The sequence below is a fragment of the Capsicum annuum genome, unplaced genomic scaffold (genome assembly GCF_002878395.1).
Source record: "Capsicum annuum cultivar UCD-10X-F1 unplaced genomic scaffold, UCD10Xv1.1 ctg4558, whole genome shotgun sequence".
Taxonomy (NCBI): domain Eukaryota; kingdom Viridiplantae; phylum Streptophyta; class Magnoliopsida; order Solanales; family Solanaceae; genus Capsicum; species Capsicum annuum.
This window is the reverse complement of record NW_025853087.1, coordinates 452,593-471,695: the sequence shown is the minus strand read 5'-3', so window position 1 is coordinate 471,695 and position 19,103 is coordinate 452,593. Positions and strand designations below refer to the sequence as shown.

Here is a 19,103-nt window from a genome sequence, read left to right as displayed (position 1 = left end):
TGATTCAAGATTCTCACGATAGGTAGGAACAACAGATTATCTTTATCGAAGTTATGCCTAAATGTCTCTCGACCTACTTAAGAATTTAATTACCTAATCCTCTTGGACTTTGGAAATCTATATTCACTAACCAGATTTCACCTCAGGTTAATTAACATTGTTACAGTATCAATTATTAAACGGAAGGTTGGTAGCTTCCAAGTCCCTGTCAATAATTCACTTCCTACTATAGTTGATTTCTTATCTCAAGCAAATCAAAGCAGGTGCTATCTATCATTTGCAACCAATATACAATAATGAAAACCTCAAAATTATCAAGGAGTCCTATTACCTTTAGAATCTTGAACACGTAGCAACTTACCAAGACCTAACCCATAGATCCCATAATTCAAGTTAAACGTAGCAACTTACCAAGACCTAACCCATAGATCCCATAATTCAAGTTAAAAGGATTTAGCCACTCATAATGTAATAATCGATACAACACATTGAATTCATAATTTAAAAGATGAACTTACATCAAGATAAGTAGGAACGAGTGTTTCTCAGACTAGATCAAAGTAGACATCCCAAAATATTGATGATAATCTCTTCAAAGTTAATTGTTTTGTTCAAGCCAAGAAAACTAGAGAGAAAATAACAAAATTTGTGCATTCCAAAATAGGTTCCACTTCCTCACAAAACCCTAAACTATGCTTTAAATACTTCAGCCTAATTGTCAAAACAAAATCACAGAGTTTAGTGTTCTTCTTGGTTTGGTAAAGACATATGTGACGCCTTATCAGGAGGCTGACAACTTATCACGGATGTCATCAGCTCCTCTTTAATTTTTACAATTTCTGCTTAAGGTTGATGGTAAAACCTGATGGCTTATCAAAACTGTGATGATATATCAAACAATGTCATCACTTCTCCACCTCAGCTCCCATGTTTTGTCTAAGTCTGATGGCGATTCTGACGGCTTATCACAAGGCTGATGGCTTATCACATATCATCGTCACTTCTTCCAATTGAATACCATTCTCTGTTTAAGGCTGACAATGAAACTGATAACCTATCAGAGTGCTGACGACTTATCAGGAATGTCGTCTACCATACTTCTTTTCTATTTGCTTCAGATTTCAACTCTTTTACTTCCATCATAGTTGGTTCTCTTGCCTATTGACTTCCACAACAAAATCAAAGATAAAACAATCAAAAATGATAAAATTTGCTTAAGACTTTGCAATTATTCTCAGTTAAAAGCCTCAAATATGTTAGCATATGCTCACACATCAACACCCTCAACTTAAAACAATTGCTTGTCCTCAAGCAACTAAAACACAACCAAGAGAATACAAAGTACATTCAGAAGTTAACCATCCATATTATCTCAAAACATCTTCACCATCTCTAAGGTCAATCAATTTACAAATAGTTGTGTATGTTATTGAAAAGCAAAAATGGGACACACAAGGATCAAGATATGGCATCAAATAAGCAATAACAACCATGCATGTATCAATCTTACACTATCCAAAAAAGTTAGCAACTAGAAATATAACTAGTGTGCCCTCACTACAAAGAAGTCCCATTTCACTTATATCAGACATCACATATGTAACCATGGGGACAATTACAAGACACTCACTCTCAAAATGAATTTCCAATCAATGTATGTCGAATACCATAGGCTTGCCCTTATTTTCATTACCAAGATCTTTAGACAGGTCATCTAGGATCACTATAGGTCTTCTCTTTGGCTTGTAACGTGGGCTAGGGGCTGGTATGATACTCGATGATATTTAAAGTGACTAAGCCTCCTTGAAACTACACTATCTTTTGGGTTTTCACTCATTAGCCTTTTCTAATCTTCTCTTTTCTTGATCACACTTATTCAAGATGGGTGCGGTTCTTTTCTACAATCACTTCTTCTTTTTCACCGCTTTTCTTTTTTTGCTCTTTTCCACTGCACCCAGCTTTTTATTCTTTCTTTTACTCTACCTTTCTTCATACTCATTTTACATCACATACCCCTATGATAGCCACCCTCAACTTAGGCCATTTTCCTAAGTTAAGGTGCACAGTGTACAAGGAGGACCAGGGCCCAAAACAAGTTCATTATGATATAAAAATGGGACGGTGATAGGTATCATAAAAAGAAATAGGCTATTTAGCCTCAAAATAGGGATCAAGGGATATTATGCATGTAGGGAAGGTCATTTAGGCTAAAGTGGGCTAATATCAAAACGGCCTATGATCCTTTCCTAACCCCTATCCTTCAACCTAGGTATGACTAACCGAGCAAGTTTTGAATCCAACATACAAAGGGAACTAAGTAAAATCTCACACACACACGGAACACAAGTATATCACAAGTTACTACTTTTCTGGTTTATGCAATTGTTTAGCAATAGTTATCAAGTCACTAGACCTAATACCATACAAAGATGCACAGTGGTCACAATTAGATGCAAATCACACAGTTAAAGAATTAGACCACTTGAGAGGTGTTCACAAAATAACAAAATCATGTTAACTGCCTCAAGTACTTGTATTTCTCCTAGTCAACTACAAATATTACAATAATAACTCACCCTATACCCTCAACTTAAAATCAAAGAAAAATAGAACTAAGGGTTAGGGTATACCGAGAGTAGATCAAACATGGGGATCATAGGTCCCTGACCTTGCTTCTGTATCCTCAGCTGCCTTGTATCCATCGAGAGTCCCCCCTTCCCCATTCAGACACATCTGGTCTAGCGGTTGTTGGAGACATACTAGTTGAGAAACCCACGACTCTTTCTCGCAGGGCCTCATCCCATTTTTCATTATCAGCTAGTAACTTAATCATCACCTTTCTCATCTCTTCTTTTTTAGCCTTCTTTCTTTCCCTCTTCTCTGCTTTTCTTTCTTCATCACTATCAGGCCTTTCTCTCTTACCCTTACCATTCTTTTTGCCCTTCTTCTTCTTTTTCGTCATTGGTTCCCTCGTGAGATTAAGCAATGGGATTTTACTCTCAGAGTTATCAACAACTGAATTTGCCTACACCATAAGTTGGTGTTGCTGTAATACTTCAACATCCACCTTCACCTTATCCAGTGCTGCTCTGAATTATGCAAGGTCTGAGCTCGACATTTCTCTTACCCATGTATTAAAATGATTTTCTAATTCATCAATTCGATCGGGCAAGGCTCGGAAGGACTCCAGTGTGACCTTAATCCTCTTGTCCACCACAGGGGTAAATTACTTGCCAAATATTTGCAGTTGAGCCTCACACCACTTGTCTTATTTGGCCACTCTCCTGAAATTCATCGGGTTAAAGGTAAATTCTATGGTAGACATAGTAGTTGACGGATTTGTTTTATTTCTAGGCACTAATTCTGCTATGACTGAGGAGGTCGGTGCTGCAGTCTCGGAATCTTGCACCACTATTTTAGGTGCTAAGCTGGTACCTGTAATAGGTAGGTCTATTTCAACTCCTTCACCTCTGTCAAGTGTCAGTCTTGGCTGATTTTCATCATATTTGATGGGATTATGGGTCTTCTTAGCAAGCAGTTCTTCGTCTAACCCCACAACCTCAGGTACATGGGCTGCCTTACATAACCTTGTAATTAGACAAGGGAAAAGATATGTCATATCGTTCCTTAAGACTCGAATTTTCATCTCCTCAGCAATGGTCTCCCCGAAGTTCAACTTAAGCTTAGTCACAAGACTTGCGACCAATATTGCTCTATCATCTCCAAGGATATTATCTCCCTTAGTAGGCATCAAATGGGTGCGCACTACACCCCACCAGAACTTTGCCTCTTGAGTCAGGGAGGCCTTAAAAATCCTTTCATTCGGGTTGGTCATCCATTCAGGTTTCCTTTTAGCTATGAGTATGGCTAACCAAGACCATTGATTTGCAGGATGCTTCAGTGGATCGTAGAATGTAGGTGAAGTGGCCTGAGGAGTGAATCCTGGGCCATGAAGAAATCTGTTGATTGTCGTTTCAGAGAGATCCACCATCACACCCCGTACTGGAACTCTATCCAACAAGGGTTGATCTGCTGATTTCTCCCCTTCTTTACACATATTTTCCAATCGATCTTGATAGTTCGCATAGAACTCCCTAACTAGTGTAGGGCAAAATGAGCTTCCTCCTTTCGTGGTCCAACCCAAATCGTAGTCTCAAAATTTCTGCTCCACTTCAGGATATTTGTTCAGCCCGGTAGTGATAATCTTCTTTTCCTCAAAGATTGGCCTTTTAATGGGCCTTTATTTTTTCTTTGAAGCCCATCACAGAAGATTTTTTATGCCTTATGAATTTGTCATCTAGCACTGTCTTGAACCTCAGGGTTCTTGCATTTAACCATAGTTCCCTGAATCAGAGATTCCTCATTATCTTGTTGCTCAGCAGAAGGGGACTTAGATGATAGTCCCTCAGATTCATGTTGCTCAGACTCATGTTCCTCGAAATTAGGAAGATATAAATCATGCTCTTCAGATTTAGTATGTTCAGACTCTTGTTGCTTAGAGGTCGTCTGCTCAAAAGTTGTATGCTCAGATATTGTTGGCTCAATATCACTCTTTTCACTCTCCTTTACGTCAACTGTTAGAGGTGGTGAAGGCTTTTTCAGGCTTTTCTTTTTCTTTTACTTCCTGAGCTATGGCTCCTCTCCTCATAATCGGAGCCCTCATCGAAGAGTCTCCGAGGTACACTTTCCTTGGTCCCTTTCTTTATAGATTTTGGGTTCTTTCCTTTGGGTGCCATTATAAGACCTATAGAAAAAGGAAAACCATTAGTCGACCCTCCAGAGTATATAAACAAACAGATTAGTCATTGAAGTTCCACACCCCTTGAAAGGGTTTATTAATGCTTCAGGTCAAAGGTATGATGATATGTCTGATAAGCCATCACAGTTGTGATAGCTTATCATGAATGTCATCAGCTCTAAACAAAACCTATAAAATTTTATCAACTTTTGACGACGTGGCTGATAAGCCGTCACAAATGTGATAACTTATCAGCCATGTCGTCAGCTCAGGATCAACCCCAACTCAACTTTAACTTGATTTTTAATCCAATTTCTTCTTAAAATCCCATCGATTTGTGTTTTTAAGCTGAGCTTTAAGTCCCAAACTTGCACAGCAAAACCCTAGTTCCTGATTTTCACACATTGGCAAGCTAAACTTGACTCAATATTCTTGGGAACCTTGGTTCACATCAGTTTAATTACTTACCAACTGAAGAGAAGAGTTAGGTTTTGAGCATACCTGATAAGTGCCTTCAACTTGGTTACACGAGTAAGAGGAAGTACATGAAAGAAGAACTCATGATTTTGACTTCAACCCACACTCATAAGGAAGGAAGTTTTCTTTTGTTTTACTTCGAAATACTTTAGAAAGGGAAGTAAATAAACTAAATATGGAAGGAAATAAAACTTAAAGAAAAGAAAGGAAATACGCGGGAAGTGGAAAGACAAAGTTGTGGGTCGGGTCGAATCTTTTTAATTTCGCCCAAAATTTCAGCTACTCTTTGAGGCTTTCTGACGATAAATTTTACATGATTATGTTGAACTATTTCCATGAATATCTTGTTATTTCAATTTCAAGTTAAGATTATAATTTGTTATCAAGTGAAATGGATTATAGTATGTTTTGAATATTATAGTTACCGTTTCATGTTCATGCAATTAAGGATAAACTCTCAATTTATGTTTTTTTCATGTAATCATGCTATCTCGTCATGTTTAAAAACACCCTCATGTTAAAGTCTTAATATTCATGTGTTTGTTGAAATACCAAAGTGATGGATTTTTGAATAATGATTTCCTATTATGGTTTTTCAGAGATTTTATATGTCCTTATTGTTATATTTATTCAGTGCTGGTGGGTTATGAACACCCGATACTTAGTTGTTTATATAATTTCAGTATCATCAAAATAATTTCAGATATACCATGAGCATTATCATTTAGTCAGTTATTATGATCAGTATTTGTTCAGTTAAACTTAGTTCATTCAAGTAGTCAGTATCATTCAGTTGGGAGTAGGACTTAGCACCGAGTGATCCTAGGGATGGGGTCTCACCTATCAGTTAGGATTGGATCCTTAGTAATAGTCCCTAAGTTCCAAAACTATGTTTCTAGCATAGGATTATGAGATATCACCCACTAGTTTAGGACTGACACTCTCTTAGGGATCACCCGCTAGTTTAGGACTGACTCCCTTATTCTTTGGGATATCAGATTAGTAGATCCACATAACCAATGTCAGTACCCATGGTACAGTACTAACACCCTTCCAACTAGGGTTACAGGTTGGACCCCAATGAGCTCAGATTAGGGTATGTCGATTAGATGATACCTCATACAGTCTCAGTTCAGTATTCAGTACAGAATTCAGTTCATGTTTCCTTGACCATATCATAAAGACTTCCAATTATTCAGTTATCTGATTTAAGTAGTTCAGTTTATATATTATTTTAGAAACATTATATGCTTGGTCTTGCATTCTCAGTATTTTAGTTTTCATGCATGCTTACTCAGTTATCTCATGCTATTCAGTCAGTCATTACTTCATGCACAGTTAAACTATACATTTCATCCTCACCTTATCTCATATACCAGTACATTCAAAATACTTACCACATACTCTTATTTGCACTATAATGTCTTATATCATAGGTTCGGACGCTTAGTTTCCTGACTGTACTTAGACAATCCAGTGCTTCAACAACAGCAACAGCAGTTGTGAGTCCTCATCTATCGAGGGCCTGTTATGTTTATTCAGTATTTCAGCATTACTTTTTAGTTAGTCATTTGGAGTTCATTAGGGCCTATCTCATCAACTCCTCAGTCTGTTTAGAGGCTTTCAGACATTCAGACCATCAGTTAGCTTATTAGTCTTATCAGTCCTATTTCAATATATTTTACAAATGGTACAAACTTATGAAATTAGTTGTGTTTTCACTATTTAAAACCTTATGGCCTTATCATTTATCTTTTATGTATTTTTATTATCATGATTTTGTTCAGTTCTCATAGCAGGTACCAGCTCATGGGTTATCTTATGGTCACTTGTGAGCGAAGCACCATTAACGTGACTAGGGGTAGCCTCGGGTCATAATAAAAACTTGGTATTAGAGCCTAAGGTTTTACAGTGTCCTATGGAGTCTAAAAGTTGCGTTGAGTATAGTCTTGTATATGGGTGTGAAACGCGCCACACTTATGGATAAGAGGCTACAAGATATTTTAGGAAAAATTTCCCTTTCTTTCGGTATTTCTGTCATGTGAATAAGCATAAGCTCTATTTAAAAATCTCTTTCTCACTTATTCTTCCTTCTGTATGCAGATAATGCCTCCCAAAAGAAATAACAGAAGAAGAAATAGAAATTAGCCCGTACCTCTGCCTGTTCAGGAAGATCCCCTGAATGAGCACGTCTCTTATGCCGAGTTCAGAGCTGCATTCACTGCCTTAGCTATTTCAGTAGCTGCTCAGAACATTTACCAGTTTTTTTCCTATCTAATCCTGTGGCAATTACAGTTGTAACTAGGATTCAAGATTTCACCCAAATGATCACCCTTTGTTTTCGGGATCCAAGTCTGAGGTGGATCCACAAGAATTTATTGATATGGTTCAGCAGGTAAATCATATCATGGGTATCACTTAGAGTGAGATTTTAGAGTTGGATGCATATTAGTTGCAGGATGTAGCTCATACGTGGTATAAGCAGTGAAAGGAGGATAGGGTTGTTGAGACAGAGGCTGTAGAGTGGAAGGAGTTTACCATAACCTTTTAGATAGGTTCTTTCCTTTAGAGTTGAGGGAAGATAAGGTGTTGAAGTTTATTAATTGAAGCAGGGTAATATCAGTATGAAGGAATAGTCGCTTAAGTTTACTTAGTTTGGGAGGTATGCTCCATTGATGGTGGATGATAATAGATATAGAATGAGTAAGTTTGTTTCTAGTGTAGCTGATAATGTGGTCAAGGAGTGTAGGACTTCTATGTTGATTAAGGAGATGGACCTGTCTAGGCTTATGGTTTATGCAAAATAAATTATGAAACAAAATCCTAAGGAGAAAAGGAGAGAGATAAGAGGTCCAGAACAGGTAGCTTTAATTTTTCCTAGCTGAGGTTGGAAGGTGGTAACTATTCTCAGTTTCATCAGAAATTTTTAGCCCTAGCTTCGTCTTCAGCTAATGCTCTTGTGCAAATTCAGAAATGATAGTCGGGATAGGATGCCAAGCTCTAAGTTACAGGGTAGTGTGAACAGTGGTTGTACTAATTCTCTTTTCCAAAAATATGGTAGAAATTATCAAGGTGTGTGCAAGGCTGGCAGTGATGTGTGTTTCGGATGTGTCAAGCCAGGACACAAGGTCAGAGAGTATGCAACAGTTTCTTAGAGGAGAAAGGATTTGCACCTATAGGGCCAGTCTAATCTATTATCAGTTCTGCAGGTTGCTTGACTCAATAAGGCACTACTTCCAGTGCCACCAGTGGATAGTGCCAGAACAGGCTATATGCACTCCAATCACGACATGATCAGGAAAGTTCTCCTAATATGGTTACGGGTATGTCCTAGGTCTTTATCATTATGTGTATGTTTTACTAGACCCCGGAGCTTCACTTTCTTTTACAAACCCTTATATAGCTATTAGTTTTGGTGTCAGTCCTGAATGGTTTTTAGGCTAAATTTGGTTCCAAAATCACAAGAATGGCCTAAGATCGTTTCCCAAACCAAATATAATAAACATTAGCTTTGAAAGACTAATGAGGCAAGTTCTAGATAACACAAGTATTCAAGATATAATTACCAACATCTCACCACACATGGCATGCAAAAACTTGTCAAGGAGGCTCAATTTCCCCTCCCGTGAGAGACAAAATTAGAGTATCCATCAGTATGTACAAGTCAAAAGCTTATGGAGTCACAAAAAGAGAAGAATATTTATTGCAAAGCCGCTCACGTCCATGCCCTTGATTTTTGAAAGATTTTGGATGGAGGGGGTTATTTGTTTTACATTAGCACCACATTCAATTTGCTAGGCTATGGATACAGCCAAAACCTTTGTCTCTCATTTAGGCTCAAAATGAGAAAACTACCCATATGGCTACTCAGACTTTACTAATGGTGTAAAGTGTAGTCACAACTTTACAAAATAAAATGCCACAAGTACTCAAACTTCCCTTGCATTTTTGACACTTATGCTATGGGTACTCAAAATTACCCTGCATCTATGCCTTACACCCAAAACATGACACTTTATCCTTAAGAATGTCATCACTCAATCCATTATCGGGCAAAGCTAGTCATACATCAATAATATCAAAATAAAATTAAATCAAAATAATACTACAAATAAAAAAAGCATGATAATCCATAAAACATGGGAACCATCAGAGAACCCAAAAATGTAGTATCCCAAAACAAAATAAAAATAGTAGCCAAACAGCATCCAAAAATATTATCAAAATACTACCCAAATGTATCCAAATAGCATAAATATAGGGACAAGATACCCCCAACTGTTAACAAGATAAGAGTAAAGGGTGCTTCTAGATCAATGATGAGTGGTGTTTTTACTACTCATTCATAATAATTATTCTTGCACAATGCCTTGATTTGAATGCATAAGTGAGACAAACTTGTGGTTAGATGCACTAATATCCACTCAATACAGGTAAAAAGTTAAGAGGGACAAAAGATGTGGATCAGAGATGAAAATGATAAAGAAAAAGCAAAGAAAAGTGCAGCTGAAGACCTGGATTGCATCAGCCTCAGTTACCACAACCACTGTTGCGGTCAATCAAGATGGTAAGAGCAACGTGATCACAGAATCTAACCGTAGTCACAGCCAAACACATGCGATCCTAAATCAGCGGGAACTGGACTAAGGGTAGGATTGAAAAATGTCATGGACGAATCCCCAATCATATATAAGAAAAAAACCTTTCTTCTTTAGATATTGCTTATCTCATAATATAGTTTTCAATTCTAAGCTTGAAACCCTAATTGGAAAAGTGTGTAATCAACTTTGGAGGCTTAAATTTCTTAGTTTCTTATTGAAGAATGAATGATTTGGTTGACCCACATGGTATATCTCTCTTTACTTTCTTAATGAGTAAAATAATTTAGTATTGGGATTATGTTGAACTAGAGTGTGATTATGTGTGAGTATTGTTGTGTTTACATGAATTTTAATTGTTGAGAATGGATTTCACCATTGCTTGAGCTCATGTGTTAGAATTTAAACATTGAAAACTCCAAACATCCAAATAGGTTTGATAGGTGAAAGCACCAAGCTCTAGAAACCCTCTGTCATCCTTGAAAGAGGACTTTAGATGAATATTAGGTAACCCATAACATCCTTGAAAGAGGGTTATAGGGGGACAAAGCAATGGTGAACAACTAATCCTATGGTTTACTACACTTTGCAATCTTAGACATAAGTATTTATGGAGTGTGAATTAAGTCAAGCGCATCATCCTAGAAATATGGATGCTTGGTTGACTTTTTGGGTGGTTATATAAACTCCATACTTGTTAGGTGCTCTAAATAGCCAATGGATGAAATTGGTGGGGTTTTATTGAAAGATTGACCTCAATGGCCTTAGACCTAGCCTATCCATTAATTAACAACTAAATTTCATACCAAACTGACATTAACCCACATACTATTACCTTTAGCTAGACATAATCCCAAGATTGCCCCATCATTGTTGTTTAGAACAAAATTGTTGTCTCTTGATCATTTGTTAAATAAAAAAATCGTACAAATAGTTCCCAAGTGAATCCCCTCAGTTTATTCTACATGTCATTTTTATTAACATTTTGGGTAATCTCTTAGTAATTTGAGCATCCATAGGGCTTGAAATCTATAGTTCACTCCTAAAGATTCGACCATAATTCAAATTGGGTTACTTGACAAGGACTGCCTCACCCTAATTATGGGACTGAGTTAAGCATTATCAAAATGGTGCCGTTACCGGGGAGTGAAATATAGATTTCACTTATGTGGTGTTATTTTTACTTGGGAATACTCAGAGTGGGGTAATTTACTTTATTTGTTATTTTTGACTATTTTGAAAGTGATCAAAGTGTGAACGAAGCGGTGAGCGATAATGAAAGTAATTTTGGCCCATTTGATGCTCCACTAGACGACAAGGGCTAATTAAATAAAGTGGGGAAAAAATGTTCTATCTGCATCCCGCCATCCAACGGAAATGGTATGTTTCATGTGATTAGTGTTATGCTTCACATATTACAAATGAAAGGATTATATGGGGGTCAAGCATATGAGGACCCAAATGTTCATTTGAAAAATGTTATGGAAGTTTGTGCATTATTTAACATAGTGCATATTACACAAAAATCCATCTGGCTTCAACTCTTTCTATTTTCACTAACAGGTGAGGCAGTTTTATGGCTCTGCTCACTTATACCCAACTCAATCATATCTTAGAAAAAGCTCACCACGATGTTTCTTGATATATACTTCTCACCATTGAAAATGCTTCAAAAGTGGGATGAGATTGTAAGGTTCTGGCAATTAAATAGAGAACCATTGTTTGAAGCATGGGAGAGGTTTAATGGAAAGCTAACTCAGTGCCCAAATCATGAGGTCCTGTATAGAATGCTCCTTGAAATTTTTTATAAATCGCTTGACCCATTGAACAAAACGGTTATGGATAATATGGCGGGTGGCTCTATTATGAAATTGCATCATTTGGCGGCTTTCCATTTTATAGGTGAAGTATCAAAACAAAATCGGGATTGGAACACCCATGATGCTGGTGCTCCTATGACCCCTTCTACTACCTCCGGTGTGACTAATGGGCAAAGAAAACGAGAAGAGGAGAGGAAAGAGAATATATCTAAGATGATGACCCAACTTGAGTTTCTAACTAAACATGTTGTGGGTGTACCTGCAAAAGCTGCAAATGCCATAACATCAAAGCCTTATGAAAATGATGATGAGGCAAAGAAGTTGAATGAACAAATTTGGTACTTGGAAAACTACTCGGGGGGTTCCCGCCTCGCCTATCCAAGCAAGGTGGGAACTAAGGTTGGATAGATCATAACTGAGATAGAGATTAGAGAGATAGGGAATGTGACTATGACCGTTATGTTCCTCCTCATAATAGGGCTAATGCCAAAGAGTCAAATGTCATTCACCCCAAAAAGTTCAAGACCGAAGATGTTTTGGCACGAATCTTGAGTAGAGTTCAAGGTACGAATAAGATGGTCCCTGAGTTAAAGGGTGACTTCTCTGTACTCTCCAAATGGTGGTGTCTTACTCCATATTTATCAAACAATTGGAGACCCAAGTCGGGCAAATCTTCACCCAACTAAATGTAAGGGCTAGAGGTGGAATTCTGAGTGACACAATTGCTAATCCAAAAAATGAAGCACAAGTCCTAGCAATTGCACTAGGAGTGGGAAAGCACTTAAAAAGACCATTAGAAGAGGTGTGAGTGAAAGTATGACTGAGGCAAAGGCAAAGAAGGTGACACCTCAAATAAAAAAAGCTAATGAAGAGAAAGAGATAGATAAAAGTGATGAGAAAGTGGTCAAAGTTTAAAAGCCACAAGGAGAAGCAAAGCCAACCATACATGTTACTCCTCCGTTCCCTCAACGATTTCATAAAAAGAAAGAGAGTGACAAATTAAGAAAATTTATGACAAAACTTAGCACCTCTCATAAATATCCTACTACTCGAGGCAATATAAGAGATTCCGGGATATACTGAGTTAATAAAGAAGTTAATGTCCAAGAAGAAGCTCGTTGAGGGTGATACCATTGAAGTTACTCATGGGTATAGTGCTATCATGGATAGCCCAGTTGCAAAAAATAAAAATGACCCCGAAGCATTCACTATCCCCTGCACCATTGGGACTTATGAGTTTACAAAATCTTTTTGTGACCTTGGTACAAGCATCAACGTAATGTCGTATATTATTTATAATAAACTTGGCTTGGACACTCCTACACCAACCTCAATGTGACTTCTGATAGTGGACCGTTCCATAAAAAGGTCAGTGTATGTATTGTTTAATATTCTCATAAAGGTGTACAAATTCATTCTCCTGGCACATTTCATTATATTAGATTGTGAGATGGACCAAGAGGTGCCTATAATTCTCGGTCATCCTTTCTTGGCCATTGGGAGAGCCATCATTGATCTAGATTTGGGGGAGATAAAATTTTGGGTGTAAAAAGATGAGTTCTCATTTGAAATTTACAAGTCATAGAAGCAAACCATGGAGCTCCAAGTAGTATCTATGGTGGATGTTGAAAATAAGACAGTGAAATATGAGGGGTTTGAGGACCCTCCGTAAGGTTGAAAGAAGAAAGACATCATTCTACGATGATAATTAGGGTGCTGGGTGGGAGGTAATCCATAAATGCCACGAGAGCGACTCGAACCATTTTTTGTTATGTTATCATAGTGTAGATATTGTCTTTGTATTTGAATAATCCATGCATTTGTGGCACTTTAGATTGCATTGGATAAGCTTTAAAAAGGAAAGTGTGAAAGTCTTCTTTGAAAATCCAAACAGGGAAAATTCTGTGAAAATTGAGTAAAATGATGAACAGGGGAGTAAAAACTGCTCTCAGTTACCGCGATCGTAGCCACCATGCATGATCGTGAACACACAGGTGTTACCGATTGTGGACCCTAACCGCAATCATGGTTATTTTAGTCATTCAAACCCTAGACTCCTTTATTTCCCTCACACTCCCTCTTTAAGATTGTACTCTCAAATCTAAGCTACATTATTGACCAAGTTGTAAGTTCTCAAATAGCCTATGTGCCCATCTTTCTTGCATCACAAATTTGGTAGGTGGCATGAATCCTTGCTTTTATTTTTGAAAATAGGCCATTGAGTGCATGATTAAGGAAGGGCCTAAAGTTTTAATTGTTATGCTCTACATATTGTCATACTTATTATTGTTGTGGTGTTGGTTGCTTGATTGAGATATGCGCACAAGTGGGGAAACCTTAAGTACCTAATAGGTGTAAAAAGAGGTAGAGAAATGTGATATGCTCACCTTGTGTTTGCTAAATTGCTCAAATGGACTTTCAATAGCATTACTCATTGTCTTAAGGGCACTTTCATACACTAGATAGCATTGTTCAAACAATCTTCATATTCATCTATCGTGTAGAACATGCTAATGAAAAAATTTTAAAAAATATTTGAGCATCCAGTGCTAACACAAAACCAACCTCTGGTACCGCGATCGCAGCCACAGACCTTGATTGTGACACCATAAATCCAATCTTGTCTTGCGATTGTGGTAATTGTGGACAGTCCCCTGCCATGCCAAAAATTTAGCTCTTTCACTTTTAGGTCATGCAGCACCAAGCCTCAAATCCCATAAACTCTAGTGATGAACCTAACCCCACTTGCATGTTAAAATGTCATCAGATTATATAATGTGTGCTTAGAATTTTCAGGCCAACTTTATAGACAAGTATGACAACATCCGATTCATGGCACCCGAGTGCCAACACTCGCTACTATAGTGATTTGCCGAGTATAAAGATGCACCCGAAAAGAGGAATTTTCTTGGAGAATATGCCAAAAAATCTATTGGAATTTCATGACAAACTTGAGACCATAGGGTGGCAGTGTTTCGTCTTGAATCTATGCATTGCAAAAGAATAATGGGTTCAAAAATTTTATGCCAATATTGATGAAGTATATTTTTCAGACCCTTCTAGTGTGACTATTAAGATCTGGAGCAGACCGGTTAAAGTTTGGGCCAAAAAAATCAATGATGTCTATAAGCTCAAGAGCGCTGACATGGGTGAATTCAAACCAAAGGGGTGTAAACCGAGGAGCTGGCTAGCACAAAGGTTATGCCCCAGAAAAGAAGTCTCTTGGACCAAGATTAAAAGTAATACTTTTATGAACGACTTCACTTTCGAGGTTCAAGTATGGTTGCACATCATTTGTAGCTAATTTTCTCATTGCACCTACATGATAGCAGTGCCAGAATTATGTGCTCGGATGGTTGCATGTATTATAGATAGTATCCCACTTGATGTTGGCCAGTTTATGGTCAATGAGATAGATCATTTCAAGGTCCAAGGTGGTATGCATCCTTTTTTTCCCTCTTTGATTACTAAGCTTTGTAGGAGAGTTGGGTTGGAAGAGTATGTAAGTGATACATAGATGTATCCTAGTGGCCCTATTTACCCTTTGAAGATTTGAGGCGAGGGTGCCCTAGGGAAGAGCAAGAAGAGAAATATAGATTTAGAAACACCGACATGCAGTGAGCTCGAGTCTCATAGGCCAACCACCACGGGACCTCTTAAAGAGATTGGAGTAAATATTATAATAATCAAAGAGCTTTTATCTAGTTTGCCCCAAGGACCGGGAGAGCCTTCCAACACTCAGTATTTCTATGTATTATGTGCCGATTATGAGAAGTACAAGAAGAACCAAAGGAAGCAAGAAGACATTATTGATAAACTTAAAAAGGCTTACTCCTCCTTGGCGGAGTCACACCGTGACCTTCAGATCACACATAACAAAATGGTGATAAAGGAAAAGAAGAGGGATGAATTTTTTAGCAGAATATGGAAGGGTGTAAAGGGACTATGGAAGGGCCTAAGGCCCCGAGATGGACTTTCTTCTTCTTGGATAGAGAGTGACGATAAAACCCCAGCCGAGTGGTGTAACCATGAGAAAGATGGTGATGATGTAGAATCTGATAGTGATGACATCCCTTGATGCGGTTTCAAGGAGTACCCTTATATCTTCTACCCTTAATTATTTATGCAGTGGGGAAACTGCTACCTCATTAGTTGGGGGTGTTTCCTTATTCATGACATTTGGACCTATATTATTGATATTTTTTCTTACTTCTCTGCTCTTTTGGATAATCCTTACCTTTATTTTTATTTGGGTTGTAATATTCAGGCACTCTAATAGTGCCCACATTTGCATGGACTAGTTATTTGTTTTTAGTTGGCCATCTTAGTTTGAATTACACTAGATGAGTCTTGTCATCATGATTGGGCTTCTATCAGTAGGTGCAGCAAAAGTCTGAGTACCCGTGGCATTGAGGCTATAAAATTCAAGGGAAGTCTGAGTACCTGTAGCATTGATTTTTTGGGATCATATCCATATCCACTGGTGAAGGTTGAGTAACCATATGGGTATTTCACTACTATGATTCACAATGTGAGGCTATGGCTTGGGTTGTTACAATAATTAGCAAATTATGCATGGTGCAGATACAAAGGCAAACAATCCCCTCCATGTGAAAGTTTTTACAAAATCTGAAGGCATGGACGTAAGCAACTTTATAATGATATTTTCCTTTTTTTTTATGACTCTAAGAGTTGACTTTGGAAATTTAATGAATACTCTTTCTTTATCTTGAGCGGGTAGAACGATTGAACCCTCTTGACGATATTCGTATGCCATGTGTGTGAGGTTGATTGTCTTCATCTCTTGTGTACTTGTACTATCTAGAACTTTCCCTTTTAGTCTTTCAAAGTAAATTTAGATTGTACTTGGTTGGAGAAATGATATTAGGCCATCTCTGTGATTTTGGTACCCACTTTAAGCCTAAAAAGTCTACCCTTGCATATATATAATCCCTAGTACCCACTTCGAGCCTTTGGACCTTTCTTTGGCAAATACATTACAAGCCATGAACCATTATTTTTATCCCTCTTTTGAACCATACCCTTTTTGAACTTGAGAATGTAATTTGAGGCAAAAAGCCTAAGTTGGGGGTGGTAAAGATTGAAGGAAGAAAGTTTGGTGCCACAAAGAGTTAGTGTTTGCCTAATGTGCCTAACTTTTGGAAAAAAAAATAAATAGAAGAGGAAAGGACCCAACTAAGGAAAGCTAGCTTTAAAATTGCAAGAAAATGAGATAAAAGAAGTTGGGTGAACAAAGGAAGCAAAAAGTAGGCATGATAAAAAAAAAAAGCAAGGAGAGTATCCCATAGTTATAAAGAAAAAAAAAAGAATTTTTAAAAGTGTGATGTAGATGTTCAAGGAAAGGTGTATCCATGTTGTTTCCAAACTGATATCCTACCCTAACCCGACCCTACATTTTAAGCGTAGAAAGTCCTTCGATATCTCCAATCACTTACTTTCTTTGTAGTGGCAATTGAAAATTGGGGCAATCCTATGACATAGTGATTGTTAACATGGAGAATTTCTTGAGAGAGTGAGGGATTGACATAGTGATTGTTAACATGGAGAATTTCTTGAGAGAGTGAGGGATTGAACTTAAAATTCCTTGTTTTGTGATTAGTAACTAGGTGTGTGAAATTTTTATTTCTTGTGAGAAGGCATGCAAGCTAGTTAAGGTGGGTAATTTTGTCATCTCCCCACAATGAGGTAAATGTGGGTATAGTATGCAAGTCATTTTTAGAGTGTTAGTAGTTGGTACATGGTTGCTCCCCAAAGTCTATTGCATCCTTCACTATTTCATTTTATAATGAGAGGAGTGGTTACCAACTTATTTGCCCATATGTGAAACACCTTTAGTTATGGAACTCAAGTTAAGTCATCATGATCATTGATTGATAGAATGAGGGCACACATTGTCTCATAATATAAGGGTAGTGTTGCTCGAGGATAAGCAAAATTTTAAGTTAGGGGTGTTGATGAGTGGTGTTTTTATGGGGGGGGGGGGTTGAAGTTTAATGTTAGTGATTGGGTTTTATTAAAGGTGTCTCCTATGAAGGGCGTGATCCGGTTTTAGAAAAAGGGAAAGCTCAGTCCCCATTTTGTTGCTCCGTATTTGGTTTTGAACGGAGTCGACAATGTTGCATATGAATTGACGTTGCCTTCTAGTTTAAGATCCGTTCATCCGGTCTTTTATGTTTCGGTGTTGTGAAAGTGTATAGGTAATCCTTCGATGGTTGTTCCTTTAGAAAATGTGGACATTTCAGATTCCTTATCCTATGAGGAAGTCCTAATTGAGATTCTAGATCAGCAAGTCCATCGTTTGGGGATGAAAGATGTGGCTCCAGAAAAGTTCTTTGGAGGAACCAAAAGTTTGAGGAAGCTACTTCGAAAGCTAAGGAGGACATGAAGTTCAAGTATCCATTCCTATTTCCTATTTTGTGAAATTGTGCTTAAGGTATGTGTGTGATCTTAATATCTTTTTCTTCTACCTTTGTTAAAGGTAAGTGTGGGAGTGTTTCTACATTAAACCATGCTCACGTATGCCTTGACTAATCATTCGAGGATGAATGATCCCAAGAGGGAGAATGTAACACCCTGGATTTTGATCCATGAAAATTTCTGAAATTTTATCCTTATTGTCTTAAATATGAATCAACCTACAAGTTGTAGGATGTCTTGACGGATCATATGACCCTAGTCATAAGGTGTCCAGTGAATGGTTCTTGAGTTGTTGTCCTGAGTAAGACTTAGAGACACGAGTCATAAAGACCCATAATGAATCATTGGACTCAAATCGTAGTTTAAATAGTATAGGGGGCTAAGTTCTGCTCTGAGTACGTGTGGCTCACTATGAGTCGTGAAGACTTGTTACGAGTCCTTTGTGCAAATCATAGGATGACCAGTGTTTACCCCAATTGGTTTCTGTGTTGACTATGACTGGACCCCACAAGTCGTAGTATCTCATTACGAACCATAGTATACATGTTGTAAAGTTAATAGTGTGTGTGTCTGGTAACACTATCTTGACAATGATTCATGGAGATGAATCATAATGAGTCGTAACGAGTCATTATGATACCCGTAACGACTGATGATTTATTTTTTCAGCCTTTTAAATTGGGGTATTTTAGATATTTTTCCTTATCCCAATAATAACCCACGGCATATAAACATACTTGGGGCCCTATTTTTATTAATAACCCACTCCAAACATTATTTATTCTTTCTCAAGTCTCTCAAGCATACATACTTAGGGTTTCTAAGAAATAGGTCATCCAAGGGTCAAGGATTAGATTTTCTCCATAATCATGGGTATTTTAGGCATGTTACTCTTCCCTAATTGTTAATTTGTTAAAATCATATGTTTTAAAGTGTTGTTCATATGGTGTTAATGATGGTTTTGAAGCATAGGTTGAGGGTTTCTAATGTTTGTTGTTGAACAATGTTTCCCATAATTTACCTATGACTATT

At 37.6% G+C, this 19,103-nt stretch overlaps 1 non-coding gene across 1 annotated transcript; it reads right to left on the bottom strand.

The window, feature by feature from the left end:
* Positions 1–11,478: 11,478 nt before the first annotated feature.
* On the bottom strand, positions 11,479–11,590 carry LOC124892302. Its single transcript, XR_007050176.1, has one exon. It is a non-coding gene; the product is annotated as a small nucleolar RNA R71 (small nucleolar RNA).
* Between the last annotated feature and the right edge of the window lie 7,513 nt (positions 11,591–19,103).